Source organism: Aptenodytes forsteri, unplaced genomic scaffold (assembly GCF_000699145.1).
Source record: "Aptenodytes forsteri isolate BGI_AS27 unplaced genomic scaffold, ASM69914v1 Scaffold113, whole genome shotgun sequence".
Lineage (NCBI taxonomy): Eukaryota > Metazoa > Chordata > Aves > Sphenisciformes > Spheniscidae > Aptenodytes > Aptenodytes forsteri.
Genome location: NW_008795032.1, coordinates 82,845 through 88,462, shown reverse-complemented (window position 1 = coordinate 88,462; position 5,618 = coordinate 82,845).

The window sequence follows — 5,618 nt, the reverse complement described above, 5'->3', positions numbered from 1 at the left end:
TTAGCATGGTTTCAATTATATTATCAACTGCGTAATGATTTCTTTTGACAGAAAGGTTGGGAAGCTGCAAAAAGTGTCTGCAAGAATTTGCTTCATTTGGTAAACGCACATGCTTTGGGCATATCCCGCACGTCTGGCAGACAGCATCCGAGTGCCCTGAACACGCTTGCAAAGCCCGGGTCTGCATCACGTATGTGAGTGTTGATGCAGACATGTCCTAGTTTGTGATGCTTGGGAGGAGCAACGTGTGACATCATATAAGGGATTTGGTGTGGGCCCGTGTTCTCCATGTTCCTCCTTGCTTTCCCGCAACATATGGCTTGTCTTTGGCCCTTGCCACCCCTGTGCAACTCATTGCGGCAGGCTGGGGTAAGAGGGGGCTGCAGAGCATCCCTTCCATGCCAGCCTGCTCCCTGCCCTGGCAGCGAGCTGGGGTGGGTGGGCGTGCCTGCTGCGTGCCATTTCCTTCCAGCTTGATGGGAGCTGGGATATCTGGAAGGGACGAACGAAGCTTGCAGGCTCCTAAGTGCTATGGAGCAACTGGTGGGGGATGTGCTTTGTGTGCAGAAGAGGGACTGCTGGAAGAGGGACGCTTCCAGCCTGGGAATGGCTTGCCAAATGAGGGCATGCTGCCTGCATGATACATCTGGGAGCAGTATCCCTGCACATGGGCAGCTGCTGCGGCGAGAGCAGCCCATCTCACCCACTGCCCAGTTTTTGATGGTCTCCTGGTGCAAATGTGTAGCAACATTTCCCCTGGATGCGATCCCTGCCTCTAAACATTTGCAAGGCTCCTTGTGCCAGTCTTTGTATTTACCAGTGCTTGATGGATTTCTTGCTACGGATTTGTCCGGTCATGTTCCTAAACCACGTAGCATCTGCAGCAGCCCGTGGCAGGGAGGGCTGCTGTGCGCTGAGTCACCTCCTCATGTTTATCCCTGATCTACCGGTCTCTCCCCACCCTCCCCCAGCCACGCAGATTTCAGCCCTGTGACCCCAGTTGTCTCTCTTCCATGCCAAAGAGCCCCGGCTCATCATGCACCCCATGTGCAGAAACCTTTGATCATCCTGTCGCCCTTCTCTGCGCATTTTCCGGTTCCGCTGTATCCTTGGGATGGGGGGACCAGGACCACACACAGGCCGGGACTGACCAGGGAATAGTGGCACCTCTGATGTCGTCTCTACCTTTTCCGAACCCTTCCTATCAGTTTTGATGGAGAGGTTTTGCAGTTTTGACCTCTGCTGAGTGCTGAGGGGATGGTTTCACGGACTGCCAGAGCTCCCGGTCTCGGAGCCCATCACTTTAGACATGAGGCAGGGCTTGGTTTCCCCATGTGTGTCACTTCCCTGACACTGGCTTTCATCTCATTTTATTGCCAAGTTGCTCAGCCTCTGAAAGTCCTCCTGCCATTCTTAGCATTCATCCCCAGTATCCAGGATAATTCAATACTATTAGCAGATTTTGTCACTTTCTACTGACCTCATCTCATCAAAGGATCTGCTTGTGGAAATGCAGGTGACCTCTCTCAGCTGGATCACCCTTCGGTGCCTGCCGGCTCTTTCCAAGAAAGCCACTAGCTTTGGAAAAAAGAAATTCACTTTAAGAGAGCTGTGTCAACTTTTTCCCAATATGTCGTATTTATCCATCTGTCCCCTAATGATGCCAGTTTCCTACTCCTTTTGCCAATTTTTGTTCATTTGTAGAGAACAGATGTGTTATTTATCAGTCTGTGGCTCTTTGGCCGCCTCTTGGGAAGAATTTTTGGTGTCACAGTTGCCACCTTGCAGTCCTCTTGTCCCCTGCTGTACCCAGACCTCGGTGGAGGATGGGATGTCACCCAGCAGACATGACATTCTCCCAGCCCCTGCTGCGCTGCGCAACAGGGCTTGTGTAGGGTGCTCCTGAGAAGGGAAGGGGCTGGAGTCACCACAGACATTTCTAAGCTCCCAGGGATGGCTTTTATTCAAAGCTGCGGAAGAAGCACCTGGAGATTCAAGGGGCTGCATGCTTCCCTGCAAGCTAGGGGAGATGCTGGTGTCAGGGGCAGCAGCCGACCCAGCGCCTAACTCAAGCGACATGTTGGCAAGTGTCAAATACTAAATTCAGCCTCCACATCACCAGTGGGTGAATCATCTTCCAGCACCTCTTCAAGAGCGTGCAGGAGCAGAGATCTTCTCCTCTGAGTCACCAAAAGCTGCTGCCAGGGGGACGCTGGGCTGTGTCCACACCACCCAGGGTTAAACTGGAAGGGAAGGTTTACCAGGGCCTGAGCCCTCCTAGACCCAGGGAAGGTCCCATGTCCTGTTCTTGGCCCGGGCTGCCCAACAGGGCTCCTGTCCCCAGCTGTGGGTGAGCACAAGGAGTGCTCAGGGCAGCTGAAGCAGCTCCTCACACCCAGGAGGACGGGTGAGGGCTGAGGACGCACACAGCTCTCTGCAGGGCTGGCAGGAGCCCGGAAGATGTTGCCTGGCTTTCTCTTCCTGGTGCGTGCTCCGACCTGCCTGGGAAGTGTTTACCCAGGCAAGCAGCTATTGCTGCCTTCGGTGAGAGGAAGGGCCATGCTGAGAGCACCAGCTCAGAGACGACGGAGAAGAGCTTCTGGACCCTCCAGAGATGGAGAAGAGGGTGGGAGCAGAACTCCCAGTGCAGAGGTCCAGCCCTGGGTCCTTGCAGGCCACTGGAGAAGGCCTCCTGTCTCCCCTGTTCCCGTGGTCCGTAAGAGTGAGCCAAAAATCACTTCTGTGCAGCCACGGGTTGTTCTCCTCCCGACTGAGGACTGTGTGCACGGCGGCTCTACTGCCGTCCTTCCCTCCTTCCTGGGGGCTCTGTGGGCCGCGGGCAGTGCGAGCAGCAGGCAGCCCCCGGGGCTGCACATCCCGCCGGGGGGGGTTCCCACTGTCGCCGCCTGAGAGAGCAGCCGAAATGTGGAGTCTGGCACGCAAGTGGCGCAGCGTGTGCTCCCTGATCCTCTCCCGTCTGCCAGTCCCGCCCCACGTCCCCCGCCAGTCCCTACATGAGCGATGCTACGTGACAGCCATCTGTCACGGCGATCCGCCAGGCCGCGGGGCCTCGCAGGCAGAGTGGCATCGCGGCCACAGTTGTGGCATCGGGGCCAGTCTCTATGGTGCAGGCATCAAACCCGGGTCCCAATGTGCATCAGATAGGAGGGATGTAAACAGTTGGGGACTGGAGCAACACCAGCTGCAGCGTGAGACACAGATGGAGCTTGGCTTTGGCGGTGCGAACGCAGAAATCTGTCGCTGCTTCTTCAAACCTGAAACGAACTGCTGTGAATGGAGGGATGTCACTAGTGTCTCATCACGACTGCAGAAAAAATATGAGCAGCCCATGCCTGTGCTGAGCCACGCGGGGTGTAAGGGGCTCATTTGGTCTCCTTCTGGACTCCCCTTCAAAGATGCCCAAGCACAAAAAAGTATCCCAAGGGGGGCTCCCACCCCAGCTATGTTCTCCTCACCCTGCTGCCCCATGTTGCTGTCTGGGTGGTTTGGCCCAGGGGAAGCCAATATCATGCTCAAATCCGAGGGCTCAGGTGGGTCCAGGGATCTTCTTCCTGATGCCCCTCCAGGCTCTGCTGAAGCCTCAGGTGAGAACAGGATGCCCCACGGGGCACAGATCAGAGAACGGGGCTACGTTGGGCCAGGTGCCCACCTGCCAAAAGGCCACAGAGGAATTTGGGAGAGAAACAGGCCCAGCAAATGGTCAGGAGGTGCTAGGGTCCAAGGTGGGCTCAGACCACAGACCCTCTTCGATCCCCAGCATGGCCCTGGTGCAGCTGCCTCACCAAGGAGGGAGCGATGGGAAGGATGCGACAGGACGGGATGGGAAGGAAGGACCCCTGCAATTCCTTTGGTATGTTAGTATTTAAAAAACAACAACCCACCACCAGAAGCTAGATCCCTCCTCGGTCACCTCTCAGGAGACGCTGAGCATGTGTTTTCCAGGCCTGAGGACTTAACAAGAGCCATCTCCAACAGACGTTGCCGAACATCCCCCTTGGTTACTGACAGAGGGTGGAAGTACTCTCAATCTCATGTGCCATCAGCCCTGCATCCTGCTTCCTTCCAAATGCTGGACAGACAGATTTATTGAGAACCTGTCTTTTCTGCATTTTAATAACAATCTCATCATCCCCATCTGCCGGAATTGAGGTCTGCTGCTAGACTTCAAACACTGCCTCGTATTCACTCTATTCCTGGCAGATGCTTTTTCTCCTCCTGATGCCTTTTGTGTCTTGCATTCCCTACGCTCCGAAATTTCCAGTCTTGGTTTCTGGGTGCCATGGCTGTCTTCTGCCTAGGGAGGAAGCTCCCTTGATGTCCAGTTGGACCTGGGGGATCTGGCTGGGTTTCTTGGGCAGGAGCGTGCAGTGTGCGCGTACTCAATAAATCAGAAAATCTGTGACTCGGTGGGCTCACTGGGCACGTGTTCGGCATGTGCCGTGCCACGCTGGCACAGGACACTCAGCTCCTCAGCAACCCCACCCAGCTCTCCTCCTGTGCAGGGGCTGGAAGGAAGGGGGGTCACCATGAGAAGCTTCTCTCTCCGGGCACCCTCTCTTCCCTGCAGCAGTCACCCCGACAGCCACATCCCAACATCTGTTCCCATAGTGGGGCAGCTGCCCGGCTCACAGTGTGAGGACGGGCAGGACCACACCGTGGCATCTCTCCCCCTCACTGCATGCCTCTGCCTGGCTCCATCTCTGCGGTGGTCCCACTTTCGGAACATCCTGCCTCTGGCCCCCTTCACTTTTAGGCAGGGTTGACCATGGCCTTCGGGGATTCAGCCTGCGAGCAGGGCTGGGAGCGGGTTTGGGGGAATGGTGTGGGCTTAGGAAGGGGTGTGGAGGATTCAGGGGTGTAGGTCTGGAGACAGGGTGGTGGCTGCTGGGGGTTAGGAGGGCACGGTGAAACAGTCGGTCCTGGATGGTGGGTGAGCAGGGGTGGTGGTGGCTGGTGATGGGTGTGTGTGCAGGGTTAACAGTCAGAACGTGTAAGCGTGCTCTTCTCCACTGCGACGGCCTCAGCCTCTGCTGCCACGTTCCGACACACCGCGCTCAACACTGCTTCCCTGCTCTGCACGCTTGTCACCGCTGGCCCCTTACCGGCAAATCCAGCCCTGCCCGCGCTGTACTCAAGGGCACGTCCTCCAGCCCGCGTCCTGGCCCCACGTGTCCTGGGGCTCTGCACGCCTACCCGAAGTCCCTGCACACCTAGCCTCGGCTCAGCCTTCTTCCTGAGCACCTTCCCTTGGCTTGTCCCTGCTCACCCTGGTCCTGCAGTGTTTCTTGTGGGGGTCCATGGTGCCAGCCCGGTGTTTCGGTGACTCTCCCTGGAGCGATCTGCCCCGCAGGTCCTGCATGGGGCTGGTTCCATGAACACCTCCTAGGCAGTGGATTTGCCACCGACGGACCCCTTATTGCTCCTATCTCGTTAGCAGCCTCCCCGGCGGCCCTTCTCTGGTGCCACCGCAGGCACCTTTCCTCCGCTCCCCGCGCCGGGCGATGCGCCGGGAGAGCGGGCAGCGGCGGCAGCTGCCAGGGCCGGATCAGGCCCGCGCTCTCCAGGCTCCGCAGCAAGAGGGACGGGGCGGCGGGCAC